Source organism: Macrotis lagotis, chromosome 7 (assembly GCF_037893015.1).
Source record: "Macrotis lagotis isolate mMagLag1 chromosome 7, bilby.v1.9.chrom.fasta, whole genome shotgun sequence".
Lineage (NCBI taxonomy): Eukaryota > Metazoa > Chordata > Mammalia > Peramelemorphia > Peramelidae > Macrotis > Macrotis lagotis.
The window spans coordinates 207763439-207780421 of NC_133664.1; the positions used below are offsets into that span (position 1 = coordinate 207763439).

At 33.2% G+C, this 16983-nt stretch overlaps 1 long non-coding RNA gene across 1 annotated transcript in view; it reads right to left on the minus strand.

The window, feature by feature from the left end:
• Positions 1-16983, minus strand: part of LOC141493379 (uncharacterized) — a 75670-nt gene that overhangs the window by 19034 nt on the left and 39653 nt on the right. Inside the window, exon 2 of the long non-coding RNA XR_012470200.1 lies at positions 6601-6686. This is a non-coding gene — a long non-coding RNA (uncharacterized LOC141493379). The remainder of the gene's footprint in view (positions 1-6600; positions 6687-16983) is intronic.

Below are 16983 nucleotides of genomic sequence, written 5' to 3' on the forward strand. Positions count from 1 at the left end.
AAGGGGGAAATTCTTTGTTCTGTTTTGGGCATGTTGGGTTTGAAATATTACTGGGACAAAGGTCCAGTTTGAAATATTCAATAGGCAGTTTGGTGATGCAGGCCCGAAGCTGATAGAATAGACTTAGGATAGAGACAGATTTGTGAATTATCAGCAGATATTATGTATATACATATATATATATATATATATATATTATACACATATATATTATATGTGTGTTTTAGAACCTTAGAGAATATCATCAGAGGGAATGAGATATCTATATCTATATCTTTCTGTCTGTCTATCTGATTAGCAGCAAAGAAAATAAGTAGTGTTATTACAAGAATAACAATATCTCAGAGAACAAAGAGTAACCAGAAAGAGAGGATGATTAACCCTATCAAAAACCTATAGAGAAGTTGGAAGGCCAAGCAAAAGAAGTCTTTTATCTATTTTCCTTGACTGTAATGTTCTCCCTCATGTCCACCCTTCCATGCTTCCTTAAAAGACTCAGTTTGAGTACTACTTTGTATACTAATTACTGAGGTTTTCACTTTCACTTTTAGCAATCATCCTTGAAAAAAAATTCTCCTAGGTTTTGACTTGTAATAATCATTCTTTTTTTTTGCAAGGCAAACAGGGTTAAGTGGCTTGCCCAAGGCCACACAGCTAGGTAATTATTAAGTGTCTGAGACCAAATTTGAACCCAAGTACACCTGACTCCAGGGCAGGAGCTTTATCCACTATGCCACCTAGCCACCCCTGTAATAATCATTCTTAAGGAGGTAGCTGACTGGGTCTGTGGATGGACTGCTGAGCCTGGGGTCAAGAAAAGCTGATTTCAAATCCAGTCTAAAACATTTTCCAGCAATTAACCTCTGTCTGCTTTAATTCACTGGTGGAGGAAATGAAAAGCCACTTCAGCATCTTTGCCAAGAAAATTCCAAAGACAGTATGGTCCACAGAAGTATAAAGGGTTGGACACAAGGGAACAAGTGAGCAACAACTCTCACTTACCTTATAGAGCCAAACATTGGTGAAATTTTATCTTTTTTTACTTTCATATATGTATATATATATATATATATGTATGTATGTATATATATATGTATAATATCTGTGTGTGTGTGTGTGTGAAATCATTCTATCCATACCTCTATTTATGAGTTCTTTCTCTGGATGCAGATAGTGTCTTCCTTCATATGGCTTTTATAGTTAATTTGGGTATAGTCATCAAAATGACTTATTTGCTCAAAGTTGTTCCTAAAACAATATTGATGTTTTTGTATACAACATTCTCTTGGTTCTGTTATTTCACTTTTCATTATTCCACACAAGTGTATCCATGTTTTTCTAAGCTCATCAAGCTCATCATTTCTTTTGGCACAGTAGGATTCCATCACAATCATTATTACAATTTATTCAACCATTTCCCCATTGATTGCCATCCCTACAATTTCCAGTTCTTTGTCACCATTAAGAGAGTCACTCTGAATATTTTAGGATATGTATAGGGTCTTTTTCTTTTTCCTCTAATCATCTTTGAAAATAGACCTAGTAGTGGTATTACTGGGTGAAAGGGTAGAGAGAGTTTAATAGCCCTTTGGGCATAATTTCAGATTGTCTCCTAAATAGTCTATGGCAAATGACAATTAATCAAGCTAGGATTATAAAATGATTAAATTCCCTAGAATTTATGCCTCTCAAAGCTTTTTAAATATGATAATATTTGTATAGATTTTACAAAGTTCTTTATATATTTCAGATATGAGACTTTTATCTGATAAATTATGAATTCCCCCCCCTCAATTTTCTGCTTTCCTTCTGATCTTGTAGTCATTTGTTGTACTTGTACAAAAACTTTTAAATTTAATGTAATCAACATTATCCATTTTTTACTTTACCTCTCTCTTTATCTTTTGCTTATACACAGTGTTCACCTATCCATAAGGTGGATAAGTAATATTTTCCATGCTCTTCATAGTTTCTTCTATTATCTCTCTTTATATCTAGGTTATGTATCCATTTTGGCCTTACTTTGCTAAATGGTGTAATATATTGATATATGCCCAGTTTCTGTCATACTGCTTTCCAGTTTTCCAGTCATTCCAGCCTTAAATTCTTATCCTCAAATCCTAAGTCTTTACATTTTTCAAATACGAAGCTATTATAGTTATTTGTTGCTGTAAGTTCTATGCTTATTCTTTTCCATTGATCTACGTTTCTATTTTTTTAGCCAGTACTGGGTAGTTTTGATAATTACTGCCTTAGTTTAAGATCTGGTACTACTAAATTTCCTTCCTTGATATTTTTCCATTAGTTTCTTTGATATTCCTGACTTTTTTTGTTTTTTTAAATGAATTCTATTTTTTCCAATTGAGTAAAATGATTCTTTTGGTAATTTAATTAGGATAAATACATAAATTAGCTTAGGAAAACTGATTTTTTTTATTATATTGACCCTGCCTATTCCTGAATAATTAGTTCCTTCAATTACTTAAATATGATTTTATTTGTGTCAAAAGATTTTTATAATTTTGATTATATAATTACTGGATTTGTCTTAGCAGGTATTTATACCATCTATGGTTACTTAAAATGGGATTAAATGGGGTTACTTATACCCCTTCTTGCAGAATTTTCTTTATGCTACATATCAGAATGCTGATGATTTATGTGGATTTATTTTATATCTTGCTATTTTGCTAAAACTAGTAATTGTTTCAAATAATGTTTTAGCAGAATCTTTGGGATTTTCTAAGTATATCATCATATCATCTGCAAAAAGAAATAGTTTTATTTCCTCATTCCTTAATCTAATTCCTTCTATTTTTTCTTCTTATTGCTATTGCTAGGATTTCCAAGATCACCAATATTGGTGACCCTGGGCATTCTTGTTTCATACCTGATGTTACTGGAAAGAAAGAAGTTTATCCCCATTACAAATAATGATAGTTGATAATTTTAGATTTTTTAAATTAATTTAAGGAAAAATACATTAATTATTATACTTTCAAGTGCTTTTTAATAGAAATTACTATTGTATTTAATCAAGGTTTTTTACTTCTATTGATATAATCATATTATTTTTTAACTGTTTATTATTCATATAATCAATTATGTTAGTAGTTTTCCTTCTGTTAAACCACCCCTGTATTCCTGGTATAAATCCCACTTGATCATAATGAATAATCCTTGTAATATATTATTGTAATCTTTTAGCTGATATTTTATTTAGGATTTTTGTATTTAAATTCATTAATGAAATTGTTTATAATTTTTTCCTCTGTTTTTATTTTTCCTAGTTTAGTTATCATTATAATATTTGTTTTTTAAAAGAGTTTGATGGTATCCCTTCTTTGTCTATTATTCTAAATAATTTATTTAACATTGGAATTAGTTTTTCTTTAAATGATTGAAAGAATTCACCTGTAAATCTTTTTGGTCTGGTACTTTTTTTCCTAGGATACTCATTTATGGCCTGTTCAATTTCTTTTTCTAAAATAGGTCATTTTGATATTCTATTTCCTTTTCTGCTAATCTAGCAATGTGCTAATATATTGCTGTTGTTTGTCCTTTGTTCTCTAAAAGGAACGTGGCATTAGGATGGTGACAGCATGACCTGCAAGTGAATTGGATATAAGTGAGGCACCAACTTCACTCTCTCTTATAGAATTGGATATAAGTGAGGCACCAACTTCACTCTCTCTTATAGAATCATCTGGGTTCAGTGGTAAGTTACAGAGCAGTACTACTGAAGATGAGCCCAGATGCAGTGGTATACAAATATTTTATAAAGGTACCAAGAACCCCTGAGAAAAGGGTGAATTTCTTTCTATTTCCATTCAATTCCTTTCAGATAACTATCATATCTAAAATTTTATTCACTTCCTTGACTTCCTTCTTATTTATTTTTTAGTTAATTTACTTCTGCAAGGGGAAAATTAAAGTTGCCCATGATTATAGTACTACTGTTTATCTTCATTTATAATTCATTTAATTTTTCTTTTTAAAATGTAGATGCTATATTGGTATGCATAGTACAGTACCTTTTATCAAAATGTAATTACTCTGTTCATCTCTTTAAATTAAATCCATTTTAGCCATAACTTTGTCTGAGATCATAATTGTGGATATAAATTCTGTATTTTTTTTTCAGGATATAAGATTCAGCTCAAATATTTTAAAGGGCTTTCTCTATTCTTCCAGTTTTTAGACTTCTTTAGGTTTCCTCAGTTACTAGTAGCCATCATCTGTAATAGCAACTTTCAAAAGTCCCCATGATCAAGGACAGGAGTCATCATTCTGACCTTGCCCTCACCCCTACCTCCATCTGCTTCTTCACATGACCCAGCCAAGAAGAATTCTACATGTTCCTCTTTTTACTAGTTTATCTCTCAATGGTGTCACTTTCAGTGTCACAGTTTCTATGAACTATGGGTAAAAGTTTGCTTGATTGTGATACTTGTTTTCAGTTTTTGGAGTCTTTTAAGAGTAGAGACTTATTTTTCTAAACTTTTTACTTGCTTCTCTAGGACAGAAAAACTTTCACTTTGGGCTTATGATGGTATTACTTGGTATCAGAGACATATACATAGGAAGTATATTTTGACAGGTCATTGTATAAATTCTCCTTCTCCTCCTAATTGTTTGAAGCAAGACCCACAGTATTCTGTCTTCTTTTGTATAGCTTTTCTTACAAGTGCCTAAATTCTCACCATGACAAACCCTGATGAAGTCAAAGAAAAATTTTATGAAGACTTGGAGACTCTTGTCATCAATGTACCAAAAGAGGACAAGCTTCTAATTCTGGGTGATTTTAACACTAAAGTAGGCTAATATTACCAGACATGGCAGGCAGTGTGTGAAAGGAATGGAGTGGGGAAAAGAATAACAGCAATGGCCACTTACTACTGAAGACTTAAATATTTCATGACCTCATCAGAAACATCATCTTCCATTCACCTAAATGTAATAAAACTTCCTGGATGCCTCCTCACAGCAAACATTGACATCAAATAAACTATGGGACTGTAAGGAGAAGAGACATACAGGATGTAAGAGTGAAGAAGGCATTGTATAGTACAGAGAGCTGGTCTGATTAGAATCATCCTCTCCAAGCTAAATATTTACATTTAAAAGAAATGATGAGCCCAAGGCAAAATGACCTCCAGAAGAATGAATGTGAAATTAGAGTGCTTCTCTGAGTGGGGAAAATTTGTTGCTAACCTGGAGGGAAAGTTGAGCCAATATACAGTTGGCAACAGTGGAACAGAAAGGGAATGGGCAGTTTTCAGAGATTTGGTATATATAGCATTTCATTTGCTCCTCTGGTTCAGAACACTTACAAACATCAAGACTGGTTTGATGAAAATAATGGGAAAATACAGATTTTGCTAAATGAAAAATGAGAATCCAGAGGGTTTACCCAGCAGGATAGTTCATTCATTTCTAAGATGGCAACATTTAATTCTAATAAGAGTAAAGTATAGGTGAAGCTTAGAGAGATGCAGAATTCTTGGCTCATTAAGAAGGCAGATGAAATTCAGTTTAATGCAGATAGTCACAATTCAAAGTGCTTTTATGATACTCTGAAGGCAATTTATGGGTCAAGAATATATAATGTATGTCAACTACTCAGGACTGATAGAAACATGGATTAGTGATAGGGACATAGTCTTAGAGAGATGGGCTGAATGCTTCCATAGTATCCTTAACCAACCTTCATCAATCAATGCAGAAGTCACTGACTGTTTATCTCCAGTTGAAGTCAATCAGACCTTAGCTGAAGAAGAGGTTTTGAATGCCAGCTGAGATTTACAAGGTTGGGGATTCGTTGATCAAATAAAAACTGACTGAAGTTTGTCTCCCAGGAGAGACAGAAAAAAAGCAAAAGGCATAAGATTATCCTGTACCAATCTTAGTCATTGATGGCAAGATTCTTGCTAGAGTCCTCTTTAATAGGCTAATCCTTCACCTAGAAGATACTACTTGAGAACTTCAGAAAGGGACAAGGAACAGTCAATACGGTACTTGCTGCCCAGCAACTCCACGAAAAATGCCAGGAGCAGAACAGACGTCTGTATACAACATTTATTTTTCTGACCAAGGCTGTTCATACTGTTGATCAGTATTGTACATCAATTTCATGATGGCATTCTTGCCCGAGTTTTAGATAATGAATTTTGTTCTTCAGATTTCCCAGTTATCAATGCAATGAAACAAGGTTATGTCCTTGCTCCCATGCTTTTTATCATGATGTTTTCAACCATGTATCAGACACTTTACCTGAGAATGAATGCAACATCAAAGTCAGCTACTGCATACTGCACTATTGGTAAATTCTTCAACTTGAAAAAGCTACAAGCCAAAAGGAAAGTAGAGAAAATATGGGCACATGATTTTCTATTTGCAGATGATTATCTACTCAGTGCAGCCTCCAAAGCTGAGATGCAACGAAGTATGGATCTAGTCTCAGTTGCTTGTGCTAATTTTGATCTAACAGTTAATACTAAGAAAATACAAGTGCTTCATCAGCCAACACACTATTCATATGTGGAATCTTTGGTTGTAGCAAATAGAGGAGTTTTCAATACTATGGATAAATTCACTTACCTTGGCAGTATACTTTCCAGGAAGGTACATGTTGATAATGAAGCTGACACATGCATTGCCAGAGATAACTCAGTATTTGGGAGACTCTGGAAGAAAGTGTGGGAGAGAAGAGGTATTAGACTGACTACCAAACTGAAGGTCTACAGAGCCATTGTGCTGAATTCATTGAAACATGTAGAGTTTACCAACAAGAAACTGAATCTCTTCCATTTCCATTGTGTTAGAAAGATTCTGAAGATCACCTGGCAGGATAAGATTCTAGACACTGAAGTCCTTTGTTGAGCTAAACTACCAAGTATTCAAACATTACTACAGAGGGTGCCACTATGTTGGACTGGCCACATTGTTAGAATGCCAAACATATGCTTGTCAAAAAGACTATCTTTGGAATTGATTGTTCAACATAGAATACATTGGCACAGGACCCCACAGCATGGCGTGCCCTTATCAGAGAGAGTGCTGTGTTTTATGAGCAAGGCAGAATATCCACCCACCTCAGGTGTTCACATGAACTATTTGTGCCCAACCTGCTGTAGAGTATTCTGAGCTCCTATTGGTCTGATCAGCCACAGGCCAATACACTGTAACTTGTCTGCAACATAGTGATGTTACTTTGGTCTTCTTTCCTAATGAAGGGCAAGAACCAACCAATCAAGCAAGTTGGTGGGGAGTAAGGTACAAGAAATCTGGAAAGGTATGAAGGAGCAGGTTATAAGGGACTTTGAACACCAAAGGATTCTATATTTTGTTCTGGAGATGATAGGAAGACATCTTTATTTCTTTATTGCACAGAGGAGTGTCATAGTCAGATCTACTTGTTAGGAAGCTGAGTGGAAAACAGACTTGAATAAGAAGAGACTTGAGGCAGGTAGAATAAGTAACCCATTAATATTAGAGCCCAAGAGTTAGGTGATAGATGCATGAACTAGCTAGGATGGTAGCAATGTCAGAAGATAGAAGAGGGATATTTATGAGACATATTTTGAAGGTTAAATTAGTGGACATTGGCAACAAATAGGATATGGGGAGGTTGAGTGAGGAATTGAGAATGATGTAACTTGGGAATGAATGGAAATGATAGGATAGAATGGAATGGGATCATTTGTGAATATATAGCGTTTTTGTCTTGGCAAGGAGAAGGGCCACCTCATTCAGCGAAGCAACAGGGAAAGTGAAGATAGTGACAGAAGGTATCTGGAAGAACTGAGTTGAAGAAGAATGGAGAAGGAAGCTCTCAGCAAATGACTACCAGTGAAATATGAAACAGGATTCTCACAGAGACTTAATTTGTGTAGAAAAAAAATAGGTAAAAGGACATAAGGACACAGACTTATCTAATTACATCTGCTCACCCTGTCCATAATTCTGCTTGCATAACTCAATGCCCAATGCATTGGAATGTCAGTTTTTGCTGCCTTGGCAGCAATAAAAACATTGGAAATGGTCCTATATATTTTTATCTAATTTGTCTTCCCAAAAGATTAAGTGAGACCACCTAATATAATGCCTTCAGAGAAGCAAAATATCAAATTTTTACTTTATTGTTACTGTTCATTACATTTCTATTAGCATGTTGTAAAAGATAAAAATGACTTTATCATCATCATGGAGATCATCAGATTCATGGAGGACACCAAGCTAGGCACCCTGAGGGAAGGTTCATAAGAGTAAATAAATGATTCACTAGAAGTATTATGAACTTCTTTAGTAGTAAGAATTTGAACTTAATATACTTAAAGAAGGGGGGGGAAATTCACAATTACATAGACAAGAAATAACTGGTTCTGCATAAGTATAATGAAAAGAAATTAGGGATCAAAATAGAACTAATAGAGTATGGTTATTACGCAAACTAATATATGGACCTAATTATGATTCTTAGCAAACTCTTAAAATTAAAGCAATGATAAATGAGTACTTAGAAAATTATGTGATGATTACAAAGAGCCATTGCTCTTGAATAGGTCATGACCTAAAGCCATTACTCAATAAAGTGTATGAGAAGAAAAAGAAAAAATGTTTTCAAAAAATGAATTGCAAACTATAAGTGATTCTCTGAAAAATTGTTCCAAATCACTAATAAGAGAAATGCAAATTAAAACTCCTCTGAAATTTCATCTCATGCCTGGAAAATTTATAAAGATGACTAAAAAGTAGAAATAGTTAATATTTGATGAGCTGTGGGAAGACATGTCTATCTCTCAAGATCTGTGTCTCATTACTTTGCTTAGGGAAATATATGCAAAACAGGTATATGAACACATTGTTGATAGCCTTGGGAATTCAAGCAAATATTGGAAATATGTTTGGAATTATGCAAGAAAAGTAATGACATTTCATATTCTGACTTAGTTATCTCTGTAGTTGAAAGAAAGAAGATAGATCTATCTAGAAGGATAGAAAGAATAGATCTATAGGTACACCAAAACATTTATAGCAATACTTCTTGTAGGACGAAGAACTAAAAAAAAAATGAATTCCCATTTATTGGGGGAATGCCTGAGGTATAAGAATATAATGGAATTTATTTTTCAGGAAAAAATGATAATTATGAAGCATTTGGAGAGATGTGGAAAGACTAGTATAATGATTATAGAGGGAAGTAAGTAGAACTCAAGATTCAAAGGTTATTTCCTATTACAAAGATCTCTTGATTTGGAGACAAACTGATTCAGTCTGGGGAAGGCCTGACCCCAAAGAGAAGGAATCAGGATTTTATCATGATTTCTAGCTTATGCCTCCATACTGAAGTCCAGTGAAAAATCTTTTGAAAGATTAACTATAGCTCATGTCTAGGGTCTCCCCTAAAAGGACTGAACAAAGTCTTTTAAGAAAAAATATACATTATGTCAAATAAATACTAGAGATAAGGCAATTCTTTATTTCCTCTAGTATATATTAAACAAATACTTAAAGCATGAAACAATAACCTACAGCATATTATACTCCAAGGAAGCAAAAGAAATTTTGTAAGAACTGCTGAACATATATTTTTACTTTCACTTCTGACCCAACTGTGCAATTCAAGTTTAGATGTCTTGGCATACCAGGATATTCAAATTATCAACAACCATATGAAAACATACTATATCACTAATAATTCAACATAAGGGATTTAATAAAATTAATAATAAACAATAAGCTTAAACTGTTTCCTTTCCTACATTGAAAGGTGATACTAGTAACTCAGAAAAACTTTCTCATTTTATATAGTTTTTTGTGTATATATATATATATATATATATATATATATATATATATACATATATAGATATATAGGGAGGGCAGACTGGGGGAGAGAATAGTCAGATGCAAAACACTTTTGAAGAGGTACAGTGTGAAAGGAGAGGGGAATAGAATAAAAAGGGGGGAAATAGGATGTTAGCAATAAAAACTATGAAAAAAACTTCTGAAGCAACTTATATTGGTCTCATTTCTCCAACATTTATAGAACTGAGTCAAATTTATAAAATTAGAACCATTGTCTAATTGGTAAATGATCAAAAGATATGAACAGTTTTCATATGAAGTAATCAATGCTATTTATAGCCACTTGAAAAAATGTTCTATTGATTGGAGAAATGCAAATTAAAATAATTCTGAGGCACTTGATATCTGTTAGATTAGCTAAAAGGAGAGAATGGGCAAGAGATAAATTCTGGAAGGAATGTGGGGAAAATGAGACATTAATGCATTATTGGTGGAGTTTGAACCTGATGCAATCAATTTATAAAGCAATGTAGAACTAAGCCCAAAGGGTCACAAAAACCATGCATAGTCTTTAACCTCACAATACCACTCCTAGGTCTCTTTCCTAAATAGAGATTTAAAAAAATTAAAAAATATAAAAAATAGAGATAAAAAAAGAAAAAGGACTTATAAGCACAAAAATATTTATAGCAAATCTTTTCTGGTGGCAAAGAACTAGAAATTAAGGGAATACCCATCAACTGGGAAATGAAAGGCTGAAAAATGTGGAATATGTTTATGATGGAATACTATTCTGCTATAAGAAATGATGAGCAGGAATGTTCTCAGAAAAACCTGGAATGACATATATGACCCAATGAAAAGTGAAATGTACCATGTACAAAGAAACAGCAATGTTGTAAAATAATCAGCTGTGAAAGCTTTTTTCAGCAATACAACAATCCAAGACAACTCCAAAGGACTTTGTTTTTTAAGATTTTTACAAGGCAGCAGCAGCTAGGTGGCGCAAAAGGGGCGGCTAGGTTGCGCAGTGGATAGAGCACCGGCCCTGGAGTCAGTAGTACCTGGGTTCAAATCCGGTCTCAGACACTTAATAATTTCCTGGCTGTGTGGCCTTGGCCAAGCCACTTAACCCCGTTTGCCTTGCAAAAGCCTAAAAAAAGAAAAAAAAAGATTTTTGCAAGGCAAACGGGGTTAAGTGGCTTGGCCAAGGCCACACAGCCAGGAAATTATTAAGTGTCTGAGACCGGATTTGAACCCAGGTACTCCTGACTCCAGGGCCGGTGCTCTATCCACTGCGCAACCTAGCCGCCTCTGAAGGACTCTTGATGAAAAAAAATGTTATTCAACATCAGAGAGAGAATTGATGTTTGAATAAAGATTGAAACATACTTTTTTAACTTTATTTTTCTTGAGAACGTTTTGTCTGTATTTTCTTATACAACATGACTATTATGTTTTGCATGACCCACATAGAATTGCTTCCCTTCTCAATGGGGAGGGGAGGGATAGGTGAGGAGGAAGGGAGAGGATGTTAAAAATGTTTTTATATATAACTGAGAAAAATTGTTTTTATATATGAGGAATATAAAATACTAAATAAGCTTTAAAAAAGGATTAAAGAATGAATGGTAATTAAAGGATGGTATTTTTACTTATCCTCTTTTTTCTACTTCCCTTTGCTTTCTTCAATCAATCAACAAACATTAAGTATTTACTATGCAACAGACACTGTGGAAAGCACCATGGATAAACAAACTAAAATAAAATTAACCCAGTCCTCAAAGAGTTTATTTACATTCTAATGGGCAAAAGAATTGCATAAATATTAGAATATGCAGGAAAATTTCACAAATAAAATGGTCCTTGAGGTGAGCCTTGAAGTAAATTCCAAGAAACAGGAGAGTACAGAATGTATCCCAGTTATGGGAGACAGCCAAGACAAAAGCACAGTGGGTAGTCAAGAATGGCTGGACTGCAGTGACAAAGATGGAGATTAAAATTTAAGAGAAGAAGACTAGAAAGGGACCTGTTTGTGAAAAGTTGAAATGTCAAGCAGAAGAGTTTATATCTGATCCTTGAGACAATAAGGAACTATTTGAATTTTTTGAACAAGAAAGACTGACATGATCAGACTTGCATTACAAGAAAATTACTTTGCCAGCTATGAAGGTTGAGTTGAAGTGGGGAAAGGTTGGAGTAAGAAAAAACAAAAAGAATTTCCTTTTTCTGTTTTATTTTTCCTCTTTTCTTCCTTTTCCAAAAGCCCATATTTCCTTATCCCCTTCTCTTCTTTTCCTATGCCTCCTTTTCTAATAACCTTCTACATATATTTAAATCTTAGCAGAAAGAAAAGGATAAATAAATTATAAGGATTCAGGTTAGATATATAGAAACATTTCACAACTTTCTGGGGAAATGAATAGAGAAAGTTGCACTGTGTTCTTTCCTAGAATTTATTAGGGAAAAATATAGACATCATGATATCATTGAACTGAAGTTCTTCCTGAAAACAAAATATGATCTATTTATGGAGTATCCAGCCCAAAGATACTTTGCTTTCCACTTTTAATCCTTGATTTTTTGTTTCATTTTGTTTAATTCATATAAATGAAGTCATATGATCAAGAGAGCACTAGATCAAGAGTCTGATTTATATTTGAAAGGAATAGCAAGTAGGCATCTTAGATTTGCAGTTTTGTGTACAATCATCTTTTTTTCCTAGTCTATTGCTATGTAAATGCTTGTTCTATTTTTTAAATTCAGAAAAAAATAAATAAATTTGAGAGGTAGAGAGAGACAGATAGACAAAGAATCAGAGACAGAGAGATTGAGATGGAGACAGACATGGAGATAGAGCAAGTCTGGGATCAGAAGTCAAGTGCCCTTGATAAACTTTGCAGGATTATTGTGGATTGCTCTAATGTTTCTGGGAAGCTATATTTGAAGCTATACTTCAAAAGTTACTACTATGCATATATTTTGATTTACTCATGCTGCTTCTAGGCATATGCCCTGAAGAGGACAAAGAACAAAAGGAAAAGGACAAAAATATTTATAGCAAAGATCTTGTAACAAAATGAGTGCTCATCAATTGGGAAATGGCTCAAAAATTATGGTAAGTGAATATAATGGAATAAAAAATCATGAATATGCTAAATTGAGAGAAATTTAAGATAACTTGTATGAAGCAATGCAGAGTAATAAGATCAGAAACATACGTGGTTCCATGGATAAAGAATTGGATTTGGAATCTAGAAAACTGAGTTCAAATTCAGTATCAGACATTTAGTAACCATGAGACCCTGGGCAAGTCATGTGATCTCTGCCTCAGTTTACTCATTGGTAAAAAGATGATAATAACACCTATTTCTCCGGATTGTGGCAAGAATCAAATTATGTATATATATATATATATATATGCATACATATGAACAAATATACATATAACCATCACATAAACATGCACACATAGACATAGATGCATCTGTTTCTGTCTATCTATACTGGCACTCTTATCTGCTGAGCAAAGTCACTGTCCCATATACATGCATGTGTCTATTCATATGTGTACACATACATATCAATGTATGTATGCCATCTATATGAGTATATATATATATATACATATATATACTGTGTGTGTGTGTGTGTGTGTGTGTGAGAGAGAGAGAGAGAGAGAGAGAGAGAGAGAGAGAGAGAGAGTTTTGTGGGGAGAGCTAGGGTGTACAGTACACCAGACTCATCCTCCCACTTTCAGATCTGGTCTCAGACACTTCCTAGCTGTGTGATCACTAGCAGATCACTTAAGCATGTTTGACTAGGTTTTCTCATCTGTAAAATAAACTTGAAATACTCCATTATCTTTGCTAGGGAAACCCCAAATGGGATCATGGAGTCAGTGGCCTGAAAAATGACAAAAATAACAACAAATAAGTATGTGAATATACACATATATATAACTGTCAACTTTAAAGTGTTGTATAAATATTACTTATTACTACAATCACTATAATAATGTAAATAAATCTTAAGGGCTCTGTTATTTGTTACCATGTGACTTTGACCACATCACTTTGCTCCCTCTGAATCCCATTTTTTTTTCTTTAAAATAAGATAATTGAACTAACTTATCTCTAAGGTCCCTGCTAATGTTATAGGGGAAAGAACACTGAAGTCAGAAAATTTGAATTCAAATCATGCCTTAGATGTTTGTCACCTTTCTAGCCTTAAACAAGTCCAATAACCACTCTGGGCCCCAGTTTTGTTATCTGTAAAATTAATAAATTGGACTAGATAATTTCCAAGGTGGTTTCATAGGAAAATCCTGTGAAGTTCTAGTTTTTACCTCAAATGACTAAAAATCTGTTACTTTCTCCAAGTTATTTCAGTGAATTCTTCCTATTAAGTGATTTTTGAGATATGGGGAACACAACCCAAATACATCATTCCTGTGATGAAAAGCAACAACCAAGACTTACAGCCTCAGAATATTTTTAGCGTCTCCATCATGTCAGCTGTTGTTTTTGACTGCTGGTACTGTGATCTGAATGCTGATGTCTATTGTTTTTCCAAGACAATTTCTCTGAATAGTTAAAGGGAATAACCATTAGTATTTTCTTTTTTCTTTTTAGTAATTTTCAATATAGATATTCTATATATCTATATATTCTATAGAATATATAATAATATATAATATCTATAGATATTCTATATATCTATTCTATATAGTGTGAATTACAATGAGAATTACTCTTCTAGATTCAATTTCCTATAATTTAGAAAAAAAGGTTTGTGATATTTGCTCTGTTTTTCCTTTTCTAAATCCTTCCCAGGTAAGGTGTATTGACTAATCTTCATCTCTTAATTTCTTCCTCAGTTTAATAACTGTAAGACTCAGTCCTATGACTGACCCCAGGGATTCATCATTATTTTCCTTTCAAGCTGAGTCTTGTTACTTTATCATTAGAAATCTAAAAAAAAGGAACTTTTTTTCCTTAATTTCATCATTCTCTTGACTCTTGTTTCCTTTCCCTACATCTTTTGGCTCTCATTTTTTTTCATTTGTTTTCTCATCTCTATCTATATTCTTTCCTAACTCTTATCATATCTGACCATAAATGTAGCTTTTAAAAAGTAATAGAATATAAAAAATGACTGTAGGGGATTGATCAAAGCTACTCCCTATCCACTTGAATTTACTGTGGGATGAACCACTTTTTAAAAAATGTAATGGAATTTAAAGAGCCATTATGCTTTGTTTGGGACCTTTTACTACATCTTCCTCTGGGTATTGACAGGTTTCAGGGAACCTTGTTGAGAGGAATAAAAAATTTGCCAATTATCTCATTTCAACCTGCCCTGAAGATGAATTGATGTCTCAGTCTTTGAGGAAGAATGAATGAATGAAAAAATATTTATTTAGTGTTTCCTATGTGACAAGAAGTTCTGCTAGAGCTTTTTTTTTTTTGAAGGAAAGGCAGTCACCAATCACAGAATCACAGGACTTGAGAGCTCGAAGAAACTTTGCATCTAGTCCAACACGTACATGCAAGGAAGCCCTACTATAATTGGCTAAATTAATGGCTATCCAACTTCTTAAAGACTTTCAAAAAAAGGGGAACCTACTTAGTCCACTGAACTTTTGGACAGCTTGAATCATTATGGAGATTTTCTTCATCTCAAACATAAATTCACTTTTTTGTAATTTTGTCTTTCAGAAGCCTGAAAAGTCAGAAGTGAAAGGTTCTGTTGGAAGGGGTCACACTTTATTAAGAATTTGGAGCTTTTTTTTTTCTTAACTTTTCTCTTCCATATTTCTTCTCCAGATATCCTGAAAACATAGCAAAACATGTGTATGAAGGCAGAGGAGACAGTATTCTTTCCCCTAAGAGCTGTTAGTAGTAGCTTTGATGAGACAAACGGCAGAGATAGACATTCTTACTATATGGCACAAGAGATGGGTAAATGGAAAGACAAAACTGTTCTTGAATTTCTGCTTTCTAATTAGAAGGAGATTTTCTACACAATGTGATCCTAGAAATCTTTTTGAGTTGCTGAATCAGAAATTACGTCATTACAATCTTATCTATTTGTTTCTAAATTATATTTATGCACTTGGTTCCACTGATAAACTCTTTTTTGCCTAGAATCAAATAGTTTTGATAATTAAAACTTTGTAGTATTTTGCAACTTTAATTGCACTAAGCCTCCTTATTACTTTTGTCCTCTTAGATCTCTTCTTGAGTTTTTATTCCTTCAAGTGAATTTTATTATTATTTTGTTTAATTACATAAAGTATCTCTATGGTTTGGTGAATTTTATTATTATTTTGTTTAATTACATAAATTATCTCTATGATTTGATTGGTATAGCCCTAAATCTGTGTAATAATTTGGTCAATAGTGTATTAACCTAGGCATGAATATTGACTTCATACTGGTTATTTTATTTCTATTTTGTAAAAATTGTTTTGTAGTTGTATTCATTTAAGTCTTACATTTAAGTATCTTGGGAGGTAAGCAGATATTTAAGGAATTTCATTATTGAAAATGGAATTTCTCATCATAGATATCCATTTTGGTTCCCTCCCCCTCCCCCATCCCAAGAAATGTACAGAAAGAAAGGATAATGCTTTTTATTAGTTGATTTTTTTATCCTATTACTTTACTAAAGTTGTTGTCAGAATATTTTCAGTGACTTATTTAAGTAATTAGATCATCAACAAATAGTATTAATCTCCCCCCTTTCCCCTTATAATGGTTATTCTCAGTTTCTTTTTCTCAATCCATATTTTTAATCTTTTTGTCAAATGAGTGAATACAGGGGACATCTTTACTTATTTGCAAGATTACTGGGAAAATTTCTTAAGTTCTTGCAAATAATGCCAGATCCTGATCTTAAATAAATAATTTTGATCACATTAAGAATATGTCCTTTTGTTATTATATATTTTAATGATATGAACATAAATGAGCATCAAAATTTACTAAAAATCTTTTTTTTTTCTGTATTGCAGTGGTTGGCAAATATTTTAGACTTCGCAAGTGAAGAAGCAAAAATGAGGGATATACTGTATAAACAAAGAGAAATCAGATTTCCATAAACTTTCTTGATGAAATTCATTGTAGTATAATAATTGATTATGATTTTTTAGGTAATACAGATCTACTA